At 40.8% G+C, this 23,345-nt stretch overlaps 1 non-coding gene across 1 annotated transcript; it reads right to left on the bottom strand.

Moving 5' to 3' along the window:
• Positions 1-4,041: 4,041 nt before the first annotated feature.
• LOC145607288 (small nucleolar RNA R71) lies at positions 4,042-4,148 on the bottom strand. Its single transcript, XR_014105538.1, has one exon. It is a non-coding gene; the product is annotated as a small nucleolar RNA R71 (small nucleolar RNA).
• Positions 4,149-23,345: the final 19,197 nt, after the last annotated feature.

The following is a 23,345-nucleotide window of genomic DNA, read 5'->3' on the forward strand; positions in this document are numbered from 1 at the left end:
CGGAAGCGGCCTCCACCCAGGCATTCCGATGACTTGACCTTACTAAATATATTAGCTTTCTAATAATTCTGAACCCGCTATCAGAAAATACACTTGTTCGAAGGACACCATTCCTTTCATTACTACCTTCCTGCTGTCCGCGACCTTCATCTGATCGGGACTTATGACTGGGCCAGCTTGGCCTACGCTGACTTTCAGCACGTGTTGCGAGACTCCTAACGACACCGGTCCTACACGAGAGACATCGCTCTGTCCGGCTTCTTGAGAGTCGTAGAGGTATACTTTATCTCCTATAAAGTTAGCTCTAAGATTTTCGTTAGCATACGCTGATATCTTTTGTCTTTTGTAGATCTGGTTCTACGAGTACTTTCCTTCACTCGCGTTGGCGAGGCCGTCGCCATGCGAGTTTCCTGTTGGCGCCTGCTGGGGAGGCCGCTACATCCGGGCGACTACCGCCCATGTTAGAGAGCAGATCCTCTCGGTATGATCCTTTGCATAGCTATCATTTTTGTATTACTTTTTGGTAGATCTTTATCTCATAGGTATTCTTTGCAGGAGCCCGAGGTGCTATACCGGCCATGGGGCGGTTTGGTTATCCCTGGGCTGGCTGTGCAGTACACTGCTGAGCGTCGCTACTTCCTAGGGACGTACGGGGCGGCTGCGTACCTAGGAGAGAGAGAGTTGCTATTCAGCACTCCTCGGAGATTTTCGTCGTCCTGTTCCTCCGCCACGTCACATGTTCAATGACGTGAGCCTACTCGGCATGTCGAAGAGGTCGCCTGCTGGTACCCCTTAGCGATCTCATGCGATCCCAAGGCGGTGTTACGAGGAGGAGTTGCTGCCGTTGTTAGCTCTTGCCCCTGTTTTTTTTTGAGGAGGCGGCGGTATGATTTTTATCTTTCACTTTTTGCTAAGTAGCCCCCAAGTGATATGTTATTCACTTTGATTTGCTTTTTGTCAGGCTGAGCCTACTGCGTTTGTGCCCCCTTGTATGTCCATCCACTACCAGGGGACATACGGGCCTATCGAGGAGACGATTCCTCCGGCTCCTGAGGATCAACGTTTTGTGGAGCGATCCATTCCTCGCCACCAGACTCGGGTGAGTTATTTACTTGCTATTTATTTATATCTGTCTTATATTATTACTGACTTGATTTCTTTGACAGTTCTCGCGCGTGGTCACGGCGATGGCGAGGTGCATAGACGCCTTCCGGAGCCAGCTCGTTCGAATGAGGAATGTGGATACGTGTCGTCGCGACGACGCTGTTCAGGAGGTAGCTTTTCTCCTTATTTTTGCATTGTTATATTTCTATTTTGATTGCTTCTGACTCGATTTCTTCTTGCAGGGGCAGCCCATTCCCTCTCGTACTCGGACGAGACTAGAGGTCCGGAGAGAGCCGGCATGGTCTAGCTCGAGGTGCTGCCGCACTAGTTTTGGCGGTCGGGGTGGTCGATCTAACGCTGCCCGGATCGAGGCGGTGGAGGGCTCGGGCTCTTAATCTGAGGGTGCATGTGCTGAGCTGGTAGGCCAGGGAGAGGCCACTTCGGTTTCGAGAGGTGGTGGAATGTACGAGGTCGGCTCGTCATCACAGCAGCCTCAGCCTCTGTCGGTTCATCAGGGCGACCTTGGGTGGACGGGTCCTAAGTTGAGTTTTCCTCCTCCTAGAGAGACTGGAGCTAGAGCTGGTGGGGAGCATACTCCTCGTTTTGCGCAGTTCTTTGATATGATGAACATCCCTCATCATCTGCGTCCTCCCTAGTTGTACTTGTGTTATTTATTTATTTTGACTTGAATAGGACTTTGCCTGATTGACTCATTTATTAGACATATTTGTATATACATATTATTATCTATTATGATTGTATTTATCTCGCATTTATTTTTCATTTTTATGTGCATATTTGTGTGTGCAAAGAATTGTGATAAAATTAATTTTGCGCAAAAATTTCCGTCATTTTTATTACTAATGGAGGGTATCCGACTTTCTCCCTCCTAAAAAAAAATGAAAAATAAATTGAACTTGCAACAAAATTGAAATTAAATTAAGTCTGAATAAATCTAAAAAGAAAAATTTGAATATAATATGTAAGGGTATTTATAGAAAGGGGCAAAATCGTAAAGTCATTGTACGAATTCGAATCATAGCAAGAAAAAACGCGGTTTGAATAGCTCGTTGATAAAACGCAGCAGCGCCATGTGACGCCATGCGTTTTGCGCTGGCGCTAGGCGTTGTTGCTGTCGCCGGGCGACAGGGTTGTACGGAGTATAAATACTCCTCCGTAATACGATTTTAGTACTTCTCTTTTCTTAGACTTTCTCTCTCTACTTAGTTTTCTCTCTTTCTTAAACTCTCTCTAAACCTTTGTTCTTAATTCTTTCATTAATTCCAGATTTATTTTGGTAACGATTTCTCTTCCCTTAATCTTAGTTATTTATTTTATTCCTTTCATCATGATTTAATTTATTACTTTGATTAGTTTAATTTTTAATATGTGTGAGTAGTTTAATTTCTAGGGTTTATGGGGATCTAATAATTAATATGAAGGGGTAAATTATTGTTGTTGATTATCAATGCTAGATTAATTTCCTATTGATTGATTTAATGCTCTGTGACTAGATTAGGCCTATCTTTTATGCATGAGTTTGACAATATTGATTCAAGAATCGAGAGATGAGAATTAATGTTTAGGTCTAGTTTCAATAGGCAAGTTAATTTATAAATGGTTAAGTCAAGATTCGAGAGATGAGATTTAATACCGGTAAATTAATTGTGTGATTGTAATACGTAGCGAGAGCCCTTTACAATCTGGTTAATTGATGCATTGATGATTGACTATTATTGATTATTGGTATTGCATGATAATTTCTTATTGGATTGTTTTAATGTTTTACAATTGCGGCTTGTAAATGTATAGCAATATTAAATTGATGAATCGAGCAGATGTTAATTTGATATTAAGGGCTATTTTCAATAAGGACTTAGATCTAGTAAATTGCGAGAGCCTGTTAGATCTATGTTGATTAATAAATTGCGAGAGCCTGTTAATCATGTTATTTATGCAATGTCAATGATTGATTACTATGTTTTACCCTAAAGTATTATTTATTGGTGAACCTATGCCCTAGATCCTTTCATATATTGTTTTCTTCCCATTCTCAACCTTAGTAGTCTAGTCTTTTACTTAATTATAAATATTGGTTACTTAAATAATTTAGAGTATAATAATTAATTAGGAGTAAAAAGACTTGTTTCCCTGTGGAGATCGACCCTACTTCCCTATCTACCTTAGTTAGTGATTTAGGTAATTATTTTTGATTAGGGGATACGACTTTACCCTGTCAAAATTTGGCGCCGTTGCCGGGGAAACGATTTTATTTTTATTTCTGATTGTTTTTGTAGTCTAGATTATTTCCCTTTTTGTCTCAGAGAGCGTTAGTTCTCTGAGACAAATCTTATATTTGCTTCTAGTTTTTTGTTTATGCCCAGGTGTTCCAGATCAGGTTACATCCCATTCGATCCTGAGATCGAACGTTCCTTCCATAGACAGAAAAATCTCTACAAGCAAATCCTGGCAGATTCTGGTGATAATAATAATAATCACCGCGATCCTCGAACTGATTCTAGCGATTTAGAGGCATCATCAGACAAAGAATCAGAGATGACGGCTCCAAAGAAGCTTAGTGATTATTCACAACCAAAGCTTACGGATTTTCCACATCTCACCCCTACTCCGGCTCTTGATGGGGTTCAATTTGAAATTAAACCTCAATTTATAACGATGATAGAGAGGAAGCAATTCAGTGGAGCCAAGGGTGAAGACCCGAATCTTCACATTGCCGACTATTGTCAATATTGCAACACCATCAGACAAGCCGGGGTCACTCAAGACCAAACCAGGGAGATTCTCTTTCCCTTCTCTTTAACTGGAAAAGCTAAATTGTGGTTTAATGGCTTAAATAGAACTACACTTGGTATAACTGACTGGGAAACTCTTGTTTTAAATTTCTATAACAAGTATTATCCTGCAGAGAGAACAGCAGTACTACGGAGTGCGATTCAGAACTTTGCCCAAGAAGCCGATGAGTCTTTATATGAGGCTTGGGAGAGGTTCAAGGACTTACAAAGAGAATGCCCTCACCATAATTTAGCGCAATGGCAGTTAATCCAAGCCTTTTTATAACGGCATTGGAAATCCTTCTAGAATAATTTTAGACTCTGCAGCTAGTGGGAGATTTATGAATCTTAATGTTGATGATGCAGGTCAGGTTATTGAAGATATGGCGATACACAAATCCCAATATGGGAATCCCAGAGGATTTGCTAATAAGGGGAAACATAGTGTCGACTCTGTATCCTTTTTGCAAGCTCAACTGACCTCTATTTGCCAAAAATTAGATAATCTGAGCACTGCTAATGTAGCTAATGTTTCTGCGATTAATAATAATTCTAATGAGGCTTTCTGTGAAAATTGTGGTATTGTAGGTCATTGGGAGCAGGATTGCAGGAGTTCCGTGGAGTAAGTTAATGCCTTCCAAGCTTATAGGCAGAATAACCCATACTCCAACACCTACAATCCCGGGTATCGGAATCATCCATACCTTTCCTACCGGAGCACTAATGTTCAAAATCCACCACCACAAGAACCACAGGCGCCACAACAACAGCAGCAGAAATATTATCATCCCAATGCTAGCCAGAAGAATCAACCACAACAACCCCCTCATCTTCCGATCCTTCTCTGGCGGAAATTAGAGCAATGTTGGTCAATATGCAAAAGCACATGGAGAGCAGAGATGCGACAATTGATCAAATTCTAGCGCATAATAAAATTGTAGATAATCAAATTGCGCAACTCTCCGCTACTCTACAGGCCCGCCAACAGGGAGCCTTGCCGGCACAACCGACTAGGCCTACGGATCAAGCATTTGCAATTACTCTATGGAGTGGTTCAAACTATGAAGGGCCCTCTATGCCCAGAGTTGATGAACCTGTTTTATTAAATACTGCTAATCTTGATTCCATTAAACCAAACAATGTAGTTGATAGCCCTGCAGGGCTAAAAGATAATACTAACATATCTAATTCTACATTGCAGGGTACAACTCCAGAGAAGGTGGCTACTCCAGATAAGAATAAGAATGCTCCAAAGCCAATCATCAAACTTCCTTTCCCCAATCGTCAATCAAAGACAAACTTGGATAAGCAGTTTGGTAAGTTCCTGGAGGTGGTTAAAGATTTGAAGGTAACAGTCCCCTTTACTGAATTAATTACACAAATCCCCTCATATGAAAAATTTATGAAAGAAATTTTGACGAGAAAAAGGTCTATTAGTGAGGTAGAGACAGTAGCTTTCACTGCAGAGTGTAGTGCCGTACTTCAAAATAAGTCTCCACCTAAATTAAAAGATCCGGGTAGTTTTTCTATCCCTTGTCATATTGGCAATCTCTTGATTGATAATGCATTATGTGATTTGGGTGCTAGTGTTAGCGTCATGCCATTATCTGTGTGTTCTAAGTTGAATATGGGTAAGTTAAAAGCTACCAATATAACTCTACAAATGGCCGACCGTTCTTTCAAATACCCCTTAGGTGTTTTAGAGGATGTCCCCGTTAGAGTAGGTAAATTTTATATACCTGTGGATTTTGTTGTTCTTGATATGGCTGAGGATATGCAAACCCCAATTATTTTGGGTAGACCATTCCTTAACACTGCAGGAGCAGTCATAGATGTAAGAAGTGGTAAGTTAACACTATCAGTAGGGGACGATAAAGTGGTTTTTTATCTGAATAATGCCCCTAAAAGCTCCATGACTGAGGAGAAATGTTTCAGTGTTAATGTGGTTGTAAATTATTCTAACAAGCCCCAAGCTCTTGAAAAAGATCCCTTGGAGGCGGTATCTTGTGTTGCATCCTTTTCAGATGAGATAGACAAATGGCAGAAGGAAGTCGATGCAATAGAAAGAGCACTCTACAATGTTGGTCTTGGTTTCGAGGATGATCAAGTGGAACCGATCGAGCAAGTTGTGCCAATCGAGCCTACGGTAAGTGTTCCGCCAGATCGAGTTGCAAGTGTTGAACGCAATGACAATTTGAAGCAACATTCGATTGAAAAAGGGTTTTTAGTGCGTAGCATTGAAGATCCCCCAGTCTAAGTAAAGGAGGATCCACTAGATAAGGTGACTTGGCGTCCCACGGGTTATGTCAGGAAGCCGCATCGCAGCCTAAACATCGCTAAACCGGGTGAGAAACCACCCGATCAAGCGTTAGGCCAAGGTTCCTAGAAATTGTACTTGGTAAGAAGGTCGTGCGGGACCTAGATAAACTAGCGCTTTGCGGGAGGCAACCCGTATTTCTAATGTTTTTTTTTTAGTCTAATTTTTCTTTTCCTTTTCTTACGAGAGGAGAGATGAGGGAATTTAATGAGTTTTATGAGTGTTTGTACAGGTTTGAAGGAAAAGAGTTAGCCAAATTTTGGAGAAAAGACGAAAATTAATATTTCGCCAATTTAGTCTCGGGCCCGACCGGGCGAAGCTCGCCTGATCGGGCGCGAGAGTAAGGGTCTGAAAATAAGCAATTTCGCCTGACCGGGCGAGTGGCGCCCGACCGGGCGCGAAATTCGTCGTATACGGACTAATTTGTCCGCCCGATCGGGCAAGCCTCGCCCGACCGGGCGCGAGAAGGGAAGGAATTTTGGCCTAAAATTCGCCCGACCGGGCGACTGGCGCCTGACCGGGCGCGAGAGCAAGGTGGAAATTGTTAGCCAGATCGCCCGATCGGGCGAGTAGCGCCCGACCGGGCGCGAGAGGTAACAAAAATAAAGCGATTAGATCGCCCGACCTGGCGAAGGCCGCCCGACCGGGCGCGAATACATGGCAACCAGATCGCCCGACCGGGCGACCCACCGCCCGGCCGGGCGCGAGGACCCTCCGCGTCTTTTTCTTCTCCTTTCTTCTTTTTTTCTCCATTTCTTCCTTCTTCCATTACTTTCTCTCTCTAAAAACTCAAATTTTCTCTAACTTCTCTCTAAGATTTCTCCTCCATTACCAACCCAAATTCAAAACTCTTTACATATTCGTGATCCTCTCTTCATCCTCTTCACTTTCATACAAAATTTTTTCAGTTTTAATTCAACAAATTTTCAACCCATTTTTTCTACATGGCATCAAAGAGGGCTAGGTCCATTTTTGGTAGGAGCTCCAGTTCGAGGGAGGAGTACGACCCAGACTTGCAGCTCCCGTATTGGCCGACGATTCGGATCGTGAGCCGGGAACAAAAAGAACGATTGGAGCATTTGGTCGGTCGTGAGGTAATTCCTTCTCGGTGGTTACACCGCCCTACCTTAGAATCATATGGTTTGTTTGATTTTGTTAAACGATTTTTGAATGATATTGGCATGAGAAAATTTGTTGACATGCATTATCCTACATACCGAGAACTCACCTGTGAATTCCTGTCCACTTTTCATGTTGTTAGTAGTAGGAATGGGCCTAATTTATTTTTCAGGTTAAATAATAGAAATATTAGTTTAACTTTTGTTGAATTTTGTAAAATTTTTGAATTAAATTCTGAATTATCTCACCAGTGGCATGCAGACTATAAAATGGGTGATTTATATTATGCTTTGACTGGTTTACCTGCCCCCGACCCCCAACATGCTAGTACCAAACCTATTCACCACCCTGTCCCGAAAATCTGGCAAAGATTTGCGGGTCTGTGTTTTTTAGGTAGGGCTGAGCCTCATAACGCTCAAACCAACGAACTAGCTATCATAGGACACTATGTATACGGGTTCGGGAAATTAAACATAGGCAGGTTTATAGTTCACCACTTGAGTCGGCATGCCACAACCAGCACCACTTCCAAGTCCCCTATCCGTTTAGGTGGCCTTATCACTCGAATAGCGGTGAAAAAGGCCGGTTTTGTAGTAGACGGACCCCACCAGCTGACCAACTGCGGACCAGATACCTACATGACTGCTAGGTATTTTGAGGATGTGGGGTGGGTTAGACCGGATAGCGAGCAGACACCCTTTTGGTGTATCCGGACTGGGAACGAGCAACCTTTGCCCATTTTTCCCCTACCCAGTCCAGACTTGACCGCCTTTCCCCCGGGGCAACTTTCTTACACCTATGATGCTTTAGTTGCCAACGCTAGGGGGCAGGCTCCACCACCACCAGTTCCACCATCCCAGCCTCAGCCCGAGGTGGCTTTCTCTCCACCTCGTATGTCCCATTCCGTCCCTAGAGTATAGGTCCAGTTTGGGATCTCTAGAGTATAGGTCAGTCCCTAGGACGTATCGAGCATTCGCATACTGACCTTAGGAGGATGGTAGTCTCTATTGACCAGAGGTTAGGGCACCTAGAGAGGAACCAGGGTAGAGCTCTCTACCCTATGTACGATGATTATGCTCGTCGGGGCAACATTCCCGACGACGCTATTCACCCTGACTGGTTTCAGCCTCCACCCCAGGGATACGATAGGGACCCCACTGCCCGTGGTATTTACTCTGACTATTCTTCCTTTTTCGGGTACGGGCAGGACATTCCTTTCGGGGGACCGGCGGGGGGGAGTTTTCACGCTGATTATTTTGGTGGTAGCTCTTCTGGTGCAGGTGGTGCAGGTGGCAGTGGAGGTGCAGGCTTCGGCTCGATGGACGAGGATGATGAGGACTAGCTATGCCGGGCTAGTTTCCGAGCCAATGAGGACATTGTCTGATTCTGGCTTGGGGGAGATTTTGGTTTGGTATTTTTCCTTTTCTCTTTTCTTTTATTTTTGGTGTGTTTTATTAGGTTAGTTTTCTTGCTTTCTAGGTTAGTTTTATTGCTTTCTTTATATATAAAAATACAAAAAAAATTGAAAAATAAAAAAAATCCAAAAATACGTTCCAATGAATTATAAATTATGCTTCCCTGTGCCCCATACTTGAGAAAATTTGTTTTGATTCTTGGTATTTGATGATAGGCATTGTGGATTAGTTGATCATGATTTGATGTTTGATTGCCTTGAATTTTTGTCCAACTACTTTGATTGCATTGTGCGTCAATTTTGTCCAACTACTTGTGAATATAGTGCTTGACTAGTTGATTTGGTAAGGAATGTGTGATAGTTCCATAGTTCCTGGTATGTCAATGAATTTGAGTATTGGTTTGCAACTATTAGTAATATTTATATGATTCATTATTATGCACATTGTGGAGGACGAAGGCATTTGTTCTTTTAGGTAGCCTCCAGATATTGTAGATACATTTGTTCCCTTCTTGCTACCCATGTTGTTGCCTTGACTTTTTATTGTTTATTAGCCACATTACAAGCATATTTTTGCCCCATTGGTTACTAGTCCCAAGCTTGGCTTGGGGGAGCTATTAGTGAGTGAGGTGAGGGAGTTTGTAGTGTACTTATTATTTGCACAATTTGGGTGGGCTTTTGAGAAGTTGTTTTGTTGTTGATCATGTTTATTTTTGATGAGTTTGAGAGTTATATTTTCTTGAAAAAATTAAGCATGATGTTATGAAAAAAATAGAAGTTCAAAGAAAAAAAAATGTAAAAAATAAGTGAACTTCAAAAGAAAAGAAAAGTGTTCAATGTTCAAATGTTCTAGTTGGAGGTCGATCAAAAGAAAAAAAATTGAGCCTCAATGAAAAAAAATTCAAGTTTGGAAAATAAGTTTGTTTATTCACTCTGTTGCTCCATTATTATATCTTATGAGTGGAATTGTAAGTGTTGGGATTATTTATTATGATTGGGGTTTATTTGGTTGATGTTAGAGTGGGTTATGTAGGAGATGTATGATCATTATTTATTTTGATCATGGGTTTTATTAGGATATGACTCCTTTAAGCATAGCTTCTCTCTCACTTATTCCCAAATTTATCCTACCCTTTACCCTAGCCTTACATTACGAGCTTTAAAGACCTTCCGACCTTTGTGCATACAATTGTATGAATGTGAAAGTGTTGTTTATCAATGCAAGTTATGATTTGGCATATTTCGAGTCGACTAGTAGGATTGAGCGTTCAATGTTTTTATACACACGAGAGTGTGAGTTGGGAGGGCATTGTTCACATTAAAGGGGTAGTTGGAGAGAGATCGAGTACATCTTTTACTCGCCACATAAATGAGAGTTGAGTGTGTGAGCACTAGTCTTGAATTCTATATGCTCTTGTGGTTTGCTCTGTTTGACAATTGTTAGGGAAGAAAGGTAATTGGATGGATTTGATTGGTTGACTCTGAAACATGTTTATTTGTTTTACCCTGGATCGTTTGTGCTTGATTTTTACTTTTGGGGTGAAGCATATTTATTGATTCATTGATGAGATCTTTGCTTAGGGACAAGCAAAGGTTTGGCTTGGGGGAGTTTGATGTGTCCATTTTATATAGTATTTTACCCCCGTCCCTCGGTCATAATTAGTAGTGTTTTTAGCTCTTTAGAGCCACTTTTATTACTAATTGGTGTTTTCCAGTGTTTTCGTAGATTTGGTTGACTTTTGCAGGGATTTACACTTTTGGAGTATTTTCCTGAGATATTTTGGAGCAATCACGAGCATTGGAGAAGCACGACCAGAGTTTATAGCCCAGGGCCGGTCAGAGCCATCCAGCCGGTGACTAAGGGCTCGGTATAGGTGATACCGGGGCATTTGGACCAAGTATTCAAGACCCAAAGAGGAAACCAGATTGGCCCGAAGAATTGGAGCCCAATCGAAGTCCAAATAGTGGCCCAAATGAGCCGCCCGGCCAAAGAGGCTGGCGCCCGGAGGCGCGCTCGGCCGGGCGGGAGAAGCTATGGCTGGCGCCCGGTGACGCGCCCGGCCGGGCGCGAGATTGCTATTAGAGACAAAAAGGCGCGCCCGATCGGGCGGTGCCTCGCCCGATCGGGCGCGTGTATTTTTAGGAGACGATTAGTGTCGTTTTAATTTGCTTTAGTTTAGGATTTTTGTACGGAGTATAAATACTCCTCCGTAATACGATTTTAGTACTTCTCTTTTCTTAGACTTTCTCTCTCTACTTAGTTTTCTCTCTCTCTTAAACTCTCTCTAAACCTTTGTTCTTAATTCTTTCATTAATTCCAGATTTATTTTGGTAACGATTTCTCTTCCCTTAATCTTAGTTATTTATTTTATTCCTTTCATCATGATTTATTTTATTACTTTGATTAGTTTAATTTTTAATATGTGTGAGTAGTTTAATTTCTAGGGTTTATGGGGATCTAATAATTAATATGAAGGGGTAAATTATTGTTGTTGATTATCAATGCTAGATTAATTTCCTATTGATTGATTTAATGCTCTGTGACTAGATTAGGCCTATCTTTTATGCATGAGTTTGACAATATTGATTCAAGAATCGAGAGATGAGAATTAATGTTTAGGTCTAGTTTCAATAGACAAGTTAATTTATAAATGGTTAAGTCAAGATTCGAGAGATGAGATTTAATACCGGTAAATTAATTGTGTGATTGTAATACGTAGCGAGAGCCCTTTACAATCTGGTTAATTGATGCATTGATGATTGACTATTATTGATTATTGGTATTGCATGATAATTTCTTATTGGATTGTTTTAATGTTTTACAATTGCGGCTTGTAAAAGTATAGCAATATTAAATTGATGAATCGAGCAGATGTTAATTTGATATTAAGGGCTATTTTCAATAAGGACTTAGATCTAGTAAATTGCGAGAGCCTGTTAGATCTATGTTGATTAATAAATTGCGAGAGCCTGTTAATCATGTTATTTATGCAATGTCAATGATTGATTACTATGTTTTACCCTGGAGTATTATTTATTGGTGAACCTATGCCCTAGATCCTTTCATATATTGTTTTCTTCCCATTCTCAACCTTAGTAGTCTAGTCTTTTACTTAATTATTAATATTGGTTACTTAAATAATTTAGAGTATAATAATTAATTAGGAGTAAAAAGACTTGTTTCCCTGTGGAGATCGACCCTACTTCCCTATCTACCTTAGTTAGTGATTTAGGTAATTATTTTTGATTAGGGGATACGACTTTACCCTGTCACTACTTCAAACAATTCCTCCCGGGGATCTTTGTCGTCCTTATGAATTCCCTGTGTCACAAGAAGTAGAGAAATTTGATGCATATTGGAGCGCTAGACCTTTATGGGAAGTAATTACCTAAAAGGTTCCTCCTTCCTTGCCCAATGATTTATAGAGGTGGGTTCTTAAGAAACCTCCAAAGGACATGAAGAAAAATCAGAGTAAAACCAATGTGAAGAATCGTCTAGGTGACAAAGTGATTCCTGTTAAGGAACGCTTGGGTTAAAAGATTGAATTCAAAACACCTATGATGCCTAAGAAGAAAGACTCTACAAAGGATAAAGGGAAAAGAAAAGCTGAAACATCAAAGAAGAAGGTTTGGGTAGAGAAGAAACATGTAGTCCTAGCTAAGGGAGAAACCATTTACTCTAAAATTGAATGTAGGTCCTCTAAAGGATGCCTACTAGCTAAAGTCATGGACGATGAAGAGGATGCCGATAAAAATTGGAAAAGAGCAAAGAAATAAAAGAAAGATTGAAGCATTGCTTAACTTCCAATTTATTAGACTTAGTTTTAAGTTTAAAGTTAATTTGTTTTATTAAGCTTTTATTTAAATTCCATCAATAATGTAATTTTTATTTTATGAATGAAATTTCAGCCTTTTAATTAAATCAACTTCTTTAAGTTTAATTTATTAAAGCAATGTGAATAGAAAATTTTTATTTTCCAGAATTTTTTCGAGTACGAAAGTCGAAATTTTTTCGAAAAACACCAAAATTTTCCTAGGTACTCCCAGAAGAGCGGCGCCGCCGTTTCGTGGCTGTCGCCGGTCGTTGCCATCTGGCGTCCGGCGACAGGCGCTGTTGCCTGGCGCCGCAGTCTGTCGGTCGACAACAGACTTTGTTTTGCGACGCTACTACTCCGTCGAATTTCTTTTTATTTCTGGGATGCGAGGTTTGCGAAAATTAAAGTGGTCGCACCCGTAAAGGGTTGCCTACGTATCCTTTCTTAAGGAATCAGGCAAAACGTAGCTCTCTTGAGTATCCTACTCAAGTAATTATGGGTAGTACTTTTTAAGTTGGTCAAGATTTGTCATGTTCGAGAACTTCTTGCCATCCATGTTAGTTAGTTTTGCTGCACCTCCTGATAGGATTTTTTTTACAATATAGGGTCCGGACCAATTAGGCTTAAATTTGCCTCTTGGATCCAAAACATTTTTCCTTAATGCTTTTAACACCAAGTCTCCTACTTTGATGTTTCTTGTCTTGACCTTCTTATTAAAATGTCTAGCAATATGAGTTTGATAGCATTGGGTATGATGTAGAGCTTCTAGTTGCTTTTCGTCAAATAGAATTAACTCTTCATACCTTGCTCTAGTCCATTCGACTTCATCGAGTTTACTTTCTAACGCAATGCGTAGAGATGGTATCTCTAGCTCTACAGGTTGTACGACACCCATTCCATAAACTAAGGAAAATGGCATATTTCCTGTTTATGTGCGAATTGACGTGCGATAACCCCAAAGTGCAAAATGGAGTTTGTCAGGCCAATCCTTGTAATTTTCTGTCATTTTCTCAATAATAGTCTTTAGATTTTTATTAGCTGCCTCAACCGCTCCATTTGCTTGAGGTCTATAAGGGGAAGAGTGATGATGTGGAATGCCATATTTTTGCAACAATTCCTCACACTCGGCTTGAAAGTGAGTTCCATTGTCACTTATCATCTCATGTGGGACTTCATATTGACAAATAATATTCCTTTCGATAAAGAGTGCTACATGTTTTGGAGTGAGTTTAGCATATGATTGTGCCTCAACCCACTTTGTAAAGTAATCAATTGCTACTAGGATGTATTCGTGACCTCCTGTTCTTGGAGGGGTAATTTTGCCAATAATATCAATTCCCCATGTAGAGAACGGGCATGGTGAAGTGTAGGTGTAAAAAAGAGATGGATAAACATGTTGTAAATTAGCATAAATTTGGCATTTAGGGCATCCTTTTACATATTGATGAAAATTCCTATTAATGGTAGTCCAATAGTATCCTTCTCGCATTATCTTTTGGACTAGCATTTTGCCATTAACATGGGTTCCACAAATGCCTTCGTGGACTATCCTCACAGCTCTTTGGGCATCCTTTTTCCCTACACATAAGAGAGCTCGGCCCTTAGGTACCCTTTTATGAAACTCGTTGTCTATGAGTACATATTGGGAAGCCAAGAGTCTTAATGCTCGTTTTGCTCTTTTGTCAGCATGAGGAGGATATTCTCCTTTGGTGACGTAATTAAGTATATCTGTATACCACAGTTCTTCTTCTTCTTCTTCTTCTTCTTGGATCACTTCATCGTCATCTATGGCTTGAATATAAGCCGGTTTCTGCCTTTTCTCTATTGTTAGAGGCATTTGCTCGATTTCCGTAGGAATCCTAACCATTGAGGCCAGTCTTGCCAAGGCATCAGCAAATTGATTTTCCTCTCTAGGTAGGTAGGTGTATTCCACCTTTTCTAACTGATTGGTGAGAGTTTCCAGATAAGTTTTGTAAGGGGCTAGTCTTTCACTCCTTACTTTCCATTTTTTTAAAATCTGATTGATGGTCAATGAAGAGTATCTGAATATTCGTAATTTTTTCACTCCCAATGCCAAAGCTGTTTCAAGGCCTACCACGCATGCTTCATATTCAGCAGCGTTGTTGGTAACGTTGAAATATAACTTTATAGAGATTGGAACGTGCTCTTCTTTAGGTGATACTAATAATACTCCAACTCCACATCCCTTTTGGTTCGATGCTCCATCGAAGTATAAAGTCCAAGTATCATCTTCTGTGACCATCAAGTCTTCGTCTGGAAATTCATTGTCGTGTATTGGCGTCGAATCTTCTATTGGAAAATCTGCTAGGAAATCCAAGACCACAGACCCTTTGATAGCCTTTTGAGGCATGAATCTTACATCAAACTGGGCTAAATTGACTATCCATCTTGATATGCGCCCATTGAGTGTAGACTTCTCGAATAGATACTTAAGTGGATCCATTCGGGAAACTACAAAGACTATATGCACAAGCATGTAATATCTTAGCTTGGTTGTGGCCCACACCAATGCGAGGCACAATTTCTCAAGCGGTGTATAGCGTACTTTATACTCGAGCATCTTTTTGCTTAGATAGTAGATTTCATTTTCTTTACCTTCTACTTCTTGTGCGAGCATAGCTCCCATTGTCTCCCTAGTGACTGTTAGGTATAATCTGAGAGGTATCCTAGGAAGTGCTGGTGCTAATACGGGAGGATTTGCGAGATAGGCTTTGATCTTTTCAAAGGCTTTTGACACTCATCATCCCTTATTATCGGTACATTCTTTTTGAGCTTCTTGAATATTGGTTCACATATCGTTGTTAACTTTGATATGAACCTACTTATATATTGCAATCGACCAATAAATCCTCGAATTTGTTTCTCGGTTTAGGGCGGTGGCATTGACATGATTGCTTGGATCTTGGTTGGGTCTATCTCTATTCCTCTAGAGCTTATGACATATCCCAAGAGCTTGCCTGAGGTGACTCCAAAAGCACACTTGGATGGATTCAACCTCATGTTGTATTTTCTTAGCCTTTCGAAGAATTTTCTCAAGGCTACTTGATGTCCTGGGCGATCTTTTGACTTCACAATCATGTCGTCCACATATACTTTAACTTCTTTGTGCATCATGTCATGGAGTAAGGCAGTCGCTGCTCGTTGGTAAGTAGCACCCGCGGTTTTCAACCCGAATGGCATTGCCGTGTAACAGTAAGTACCCCATGGTGTTATGAATGTTGTTTTCTCCATATCATCTTCTGCCATGAGAATCTAATTGTATCCCGCGCACCATCCATAAAAGAGAGAAGTGCATGATTTGATGTATTGTCTACCAAAATATTGATGTGTGGTAAAGGGAAGTCGTCCTTTGGACTTGCCTTATTTAAATCTCGATAGTCGACACATATTCTTTCCCTTCCATCCTTCTTTGGAACTGGGACCACGTTAGCTACCCATTCGGGGTATTTGGATACCCTGATAAAACCTGCAGTTATTTGGATACCCATAGTTAAGCAATGCTCGTCATCTTGAGTTAATGAAAAACACGAGGAGTAAGCAGAAGAAGACATATTATTGAACTCTGAAATCAATACATCAAAAAGGGAAATGTCCTCAGGGACTTGATTGCTAACTATCCTAGGAGTAGAAATAGAAGAAGGAGGGGGTGCTACGACTAAAGACTTGGAAGACTCTATAGGAAAAGACTCTGACTCTAACTTTGACTCAGACGACTCTTTAAACATTGGTCCTTGCCCTGTTGTTATGGAGATTTTTCTTCCACTTGGAGTAGTCACGTTGACTGTCTTGCGCCACCCTTATACTAATCCTTCTGGTGGAGTGATGATCTTTGAAGGGTCAAAGTTCTCGCTTTGTAGGACTGTTTGGATGAGCGAGGAGTTATCCTCTATGTATCTCGGCTCATCTTTTTCTCGCCCAAATAGTAATCCCATGACATTAAAGTCAAAGCAAGGGGGTGCTTTCTCCTTGTGCATAGGAGTTGGGAATTCATCTAGAAAGTAGTAATCAAAGAAGATCTCAAATCCCGGTTGCTTATGCCATTTACAACAAAGGGTTCGAGAAATTCATAGCATAGATAGTCCTCTCCTTCTTTTATGAAATGTCCTTTGAGAGTAAGAGGGTACTAATCCATTGGGATTGCTTTCTTTTGGATGCGAGCGTTCCTACGCACCTTAGATCTTTCTTGGGCTCGCTTAAGATCTTCGCGAGTAGGTTCGAAACTAAGTCTGAAGGTAACTAATTTAGGGGGCCAGGTAATTCGAGCTATTTTTCTATTCCCTTCTTCTTTCCCAGAGTCATTCCAGGAAAGTGCCCTTGTCTCTTGAGAATAGCATTTACCGTCATATTGGAGTGGGGGTCGTGACAGAGAGGGGTCCTTTCATCCTCCTCGATAAAGGAGACCTCTTCATTAAAGCCCCACAAGTCTTCATCATCTTCATTGTGCTCCACATTGATGATCGGATTTTCCACAGCTTTAATCCTCATGGGTAAAGCATCAATTGTGATGGGGATTCCTCTAACTATGGCTTTAACAGCCTGTTGGTGAAGAGATGAAGGGACGACCTTGAGGTCATGAAGTCAAGGGCGTCCTTACAATAAGTTGAATGAAGCTTTGATATCTACCACTTGGAAGGTAGTGGCATTTTCTATTGCTGCCGCCGTTACATTTATTGTAATCTTACCAAGAGCTTGGCGATGAGTATTGTCATAAGCTCTTATTTCTTGTGTTGACGAGGTCAAGTCTTCATACCTTATGCCTAACATCCTCGTAGTTCTGAGTGGACAGACATTAATTGATGATCCATTGTTTACAAGAGTCATTGGGACGTTCATGTTCCTGCAAGGATCCGACAACCCGGTTGAAAAGTCCAAAGCCCGAGTATGCAACCCGTTAAGCTCCTATCGACCAGAAGAAAACCTACACAAAGAGAAAGGATTAGCTAACCCCGAGGTGATCCGGGGATAACCATTTTGATGACAAAGTCAGAAAGTGTTTAAGAAAGAGAAGTTAGAGAGAGGAAGAAATTAAGAGAGAGAGAAAGAGAGTAATAAATGCTTACCATTAATGAAGCTTAACCTACTATTTATAATAAATCCCATGACAAGTGGCTACAAAGCATGCAAAGCATTTCTTGCCAAGTGTCAAGCTATTATTGCCACGTGCCGAGTACCGACAAGCCGATATGTCTTCTTTATGGAACATATCAGCCTATTTATCAGTTACGCTGGGTTCATATCCACATTTATGAAAGATGTCAGCCCGTTTCACATATTAACCCATACAACTAGGCTTCCCCTCCTTCTAGCACAAAAAAAAATGCCTGAAAACCAGAGCACACCGATAGTCGAGAAGTTGGTTAATCGGACAGTCAGAGTGGGGACTGGGGTGCCGAATCCAGAAATTGAGATTGAAGATGAAACCCATACTTTAGAAGGCAATCAGTTCCATACGCCGTTAACCCCAGAAGGTCAAGGTGAGGGGGACCAGGATCCAATGGCTGAGTTCATGCCGGAAGAACTGGAAACGGAAGCAAGGGTAATGAGTGCCATGAGTAAGAAAAGAAAGGAAACTAGGGCAATCCATGATGGAGAAGGGGTGCCAATAACAAATCATGGTAACCAGTCTAATCGGGTTGGGGGTTCACAAAGACGTCGACATGATAGGTCGCCGATAAGATCACAGTCAACTCGATGGGAGTTAGAAGCTTAATCCACAAGTCCTGTGGTGAGTGTAGAGAATCAGCAGCAAGGGGCAGTGCGAACGATAGTCCAATTGAGGGCATCGCCGTTTGCACAAGGAATCCTAGATCAACCTATGGAGAAGATAAAAATGCCAACATGTCGGTATGATGGAAGAGGAGATCCAAGCCGATACATAACCTCCTACGAAGGGCATATGATTCTGTACACAAACTCAGATGTCGTATGGTGTAAAGTGTTTCCAACCACTCTGACTGGGGCAGCAGCCAATTGGTTTAACAACCTAGGAAATGGGACAATAGATAGCTTCAAGAAGCTAACAGATATGTTTGTTGGGCAGTATATCAACAACAGTGTCCGACAAAGAACTTCAGGAGAATTGATGGAAGTGGAGCAAAGGATAGAAGAGAACCTACACAAAGAGAAAGGATTAGCTAACCCCGGGGTGATCCGGGGATAACCACTCCGATGACAAAGTCAGAAAGTGTTTAAGAAAGAGAAGTTAGAGAGAGGAAGAAATTAAGAGAGAGAGAGAGAAAGAGAGTAATAAATGCTTACCATTAATAAAGCTTAACCTACTATTTATAATAAATCCCATGACAGGTGGCTACAAAGCATGCAAAGCTTTTCTTGCCAAGTGTCAAGCTATTGTTGCCACGTGCCGAGTATCGACAAGCCGATATGTCTACTTTATGGAACATATTAGCCTATTTATCAGTTACGCTGGGTTCATATCCACATTTATGAAAGTTGTCAGCCCGTTTCACATATTACCCCATACAACTAAGCTTCCGCTCCTTCTAGCACCAAAAAAAAAATGCCTGAAAATCAGAGCACACCGATAGTCGAGAAGGTGGTTAATCGGACAGTCAGAGTGGGGACTAGGGTGCCGAATCCAGAAATTGAGATCGAAGATGAAACCCATACTTTAGAAGGCAATCAGTTCCATATGTCGTTTAACCCCAAAAGGTCAAGATGAGGGGGACCAGGATCTAATGGCTGAGTTCACGCTGGAAGAACTAGAAACGACAGCAAGGGTAATGAGTGCCATGAGTAAGAAAAGAAAGGAAACTAGGGCAACCCATGACGGAGAAGGGGTGCCAATCACAAATCATGATAACTAGTCTAATCGGGCAGGGGGTTCACAAAGACGTCGACATGATAGGTCGCCGATAAGATCACAGCCAACTCGATAGAAGTCAGAAGCTCAATCCACAAGTCCTGAGGTGAGTGTAGAGAATCAGCAGCAAGGGGCAGTGCGAACGATAGTCTAGTTGAGGGCATCGCCGTTTGCACAAGGAATCCTAGATCATCCTATGGAGAAGATAAAAATGCCAACATGTCGGTATGATGGAAGATGAGATCCAAGCCGATACATAACCTCTTACGAAGGGCATATGATTCTGTACACAAACTCAGATGCCGTATGGTGTAAAGTGTTTCCAACCACTCTAACTAGGGCAGCAGCCGATTGGTTTAACAACCTAGGAAATGGGACAATAGATAGCTTCGAGAAGCTGACAGAGATGTTTGTTGGGCACTATATCAGCAACAGTGTCCGACAAAGAACTTCAGGAGAATTGATGGCAGTAGAGCAAAGGCCAAAAGAGAACCTACACAAAGAGAAAGGATTAGCTAACCCCGGGGTGATCCGGGGATAACTACTCCGATGACAAAGTTAGAAAGGGTTTAAGAAAGAGAAGTTAGATAGAGGAAGAAATTAAGAGAGAGAGAGAGAGAGTAATAAATGCTTACCATTAATGAAGCTTAACCTACTATTTATAATAAATCCCATGACAGGTGGCTACAAAGCATGCAAACCTTTTCTTGCCAAGTGTCAAGCTATTGTTGCCACGTGCCGAGTACCGACAAGCCGATATGTCTGCTTTATGGAACATATCAGCCTATTTATCAGTTACGCTGGGTTCATATCCACATTTATGAAAGATGTCAGCCCGTTTCACATATTACCTCATACAGTTCATTCTCTAGCAAACTAATGTGAGGTTTAGTGCCTTGTAATGCTTGTCACCTTCTGGAGGTAAATCTTTGTCAGAAAAGGTGATCAAGTTGATAGGGCTAGGGTAATCACTCGTAAGGAAGTTAGCCAACCCCTCAAGAGTGGTGTTGGAATCTATCCCTATCTTATCCAAGGCATTCATCACTGCCAACCTATGTTCTCGAGACGTATCTAGGAGTTTCCATACATTCATCTTGACCTTGGTCTTTTTGAATTGTCTGACAATGTCATTGTCTTTTATGTTAGGTACGGGAACTTGCTACACGGTTGGCATAGGTTGTGTAGAGACGGGAGGTTCCCTTCTCTCAGATCTTGTGAGGACGTCTATAGGTGAGTCTTCTTCATCCCAAAAATCACGTACTGAATATGACACTGAAAGTGGAGGTTTTTCCATGTATTTTAGGTAGACGTCTTTTTCATCGCTGTCCCAAACCCCAGTAATGCTTATGTCTTCTTCTTATGGGATTTGAACTAGCTTATTATCATCAATCATCTTCTGAATTAAATCTTTAAATTTAAAACAACTTTCAATGGTATGTCCTCCTGATTGATGGTATTGGCAGTAGAACCTATCCGTCCTCTTTAGAGATTCAAATGGTCTCGGTTCGAGAGGTTTGACCTTACCATTCTCGAAGAGCATTTGGAACATTTTAGCATATGAAGTCCCAATTGGAGTATAGAGTTTATTACTCTTATTGGGTCTGTCAATTACTTGTAGAGGGAATTTTTTCTTCTTCATGGGTGGAGCTTTATCATACTTTTTTTGGAGCTCTTCCCCTTGTTTCTTTGCAAATTCAAGAGCCTCACGTAGTAAGTCGGTTCCCTCCCACATGGACCATATAAGCATTCGCACATCTTCCTTGCTTGATGGTTCTAGAAAGTCATCCACGGCATCGAAAAAGATCTCCTCATCTTCTTCGATAACATGATTTCTTCAATAGGCTTGATGAGAGATGAGGGATCAACATCGTTTTCCTCATTAGAGATGGCCAAGGCATGGGAAAGAGGTGAATTGTCGATGCTTGGTTTCTTAATGCCAGGGGGCAATTGTAGTTTATTATTATCAATTAAATCCTGGATAGCTTCCTTAAGCTTCCAACAATTTTCAGTGAGATGGCCCCTACCTTGGTGATAATTGCAGTGTGCATTGGGGTTCCAATTAGTTGTCCTCTTTTCAACCGGTGGGTCCTCAAATGGTCCAATAGGAGTTATAAGACCTTTTGCATTCAGTCGGTCGAATGCGGTGTCATAACTCATACCAATAGGAGTAAATTTCCTCCTAAATGGTTTCTTTTGTCCTTTGCTGTTCATAGCAAGGACTTCACTCAAATTAAAGGTGCTAACATTCTTTGAGTGGGTGGATTTTGAAGAAGAAGGATTGTCATTCTTCTTGCCTTTCTAGCCACTGTTGGAGTCTTTATTATCAGCTTTTAGTTTAGCAAGGTCATCCTCAATGTTAATCCCAATATCATAGATGGCCTTGAAGGTGTGTAGATTATTCTGATATTTCAGATGCTTGGAGTACTTTTATTGAAGGTTCTTGATGAACAACCTCACAGATTCTTTTTCGCTAGGTACTTCAATCATCCTAGCAGAGTTTTCTCTCCATTTGTTGAAGAAAAAAGTGAAACTTTCATTCTCTTTCTGCTTAAGTATTTCAAGTTCCCTATAATCAGTTTCAACTTAAATATTGTACTTAAACCTATCGATGAAAGCGTTTACTATTGTCTCCTAAGTAGAGGTTTTCTCTTTGTCAAGGGAGAAGAACTATTGTTGGCAAACAGTTTCAAGAGATAAGGAAAATAAAGAAGGAAATATTTTTTTATCAATATCCTTAATACTCATTATTGTTTCAAAAGCTCTTAAATGAAAATAAGGGTTGTCAGTTGCCTTGAATTTTGGGATGTCGGTGGCATTGAACTTCTGCGGAAGAAGCTCCTTGTCCACCGAGACCCCTTGTGAGTTAATGCCTTGAAACTTGTAATCACTAGATATCTTCCTCAAGCTTTCTTGCATAAGGTCCATTTGTTGTTGCTTCATAGGGTCATTAAATTGGAGGGTTAAAGTCTTCAGTAGTTCAGTAACACCAGCCATTTGCTTCTTGAGCTCGTTAACTTCTTCTTAACTCGTCATTATCTTCTTGGCTTTTCTTTTTTGAGCGATTGGTTTGTCAAAAAGTTGTACTTGAACGAAAAGGTTTTCTTTGATCAAACGCCCTTCCTTTCTTGACCACGCGCTGTAAATTAAACCATTTTTGTTTTAATGACTTGACTTAAATTGACTTTGACTTTACGGGTTTATAAAGAAAAGGAAAAAAGCAAAAATAGGGTGTATATTTTTGGGAATCAAGTATAGGGTTTAAACAAGTGGTTTAATTGGAGGATTAATATCCGACTTACCCCCCTAAAAAAATGACGAAAAATATGTGCATACAAGACTATCGTAGACATGGTCAAAGTGTACATACATATTAGTGTGTGCTTTATATTGTGAGTGTAAGTGACATGCTTTGACTCTTATGTAAGACTATGAGACTTAGTGTCTAAACTCGATTAAGGACTTAACAAAGGTATTGTTATTAACAAAATAATCGAATTGATTAGCAAACTGTTTAATAAGACTCATAGTGATGACTCGAGAAAATTATCGAACTGTCGCCAAAGCAACAAGACTGTCGCCGCACTCTACAGTGCAGCACCAGATGACAGAGTTGTCGCCAGGAGTTGTACAACAAAGTGTGGCGCTGCAGTCCAAATCGTGGCGCCATTATTGGAGCGTTTATATGGGACTGCTTTTAGTATTTTAACTCTACGGGACCTGCCTAAAGTCGTACTAAGTCAATTCCAATTAAATTATTAGACTTCAATTACTCGAATTAATTAATTAATTTGGCAAATTCCTTTTAGTCATTAATCAGTTTATTTAGTCTTAAACACAAGTCAAACAAACGGTTAGTGTACACACCTAAAAATGTCTCCCCAAAACCAAACCCGATGATGAACAACCTTTCACCGCCACTATTGGTCGGGTTCAGTATTTAATC

Source organism: Chenopodium album, chromosome 2 (assembly GCF_948465745.1).
Source record: "Chenopodium album chromosome 2, dcCheAlbu1.1, whole genome shotgun sequence".
Classification (NCBI taxonomy): Eukaryota; Viridiplantae; Streptophyta; class Magnoliopsida; order Caryophyllales; family Amaranthaceae; genus Chenopodium; species Chenopodium album.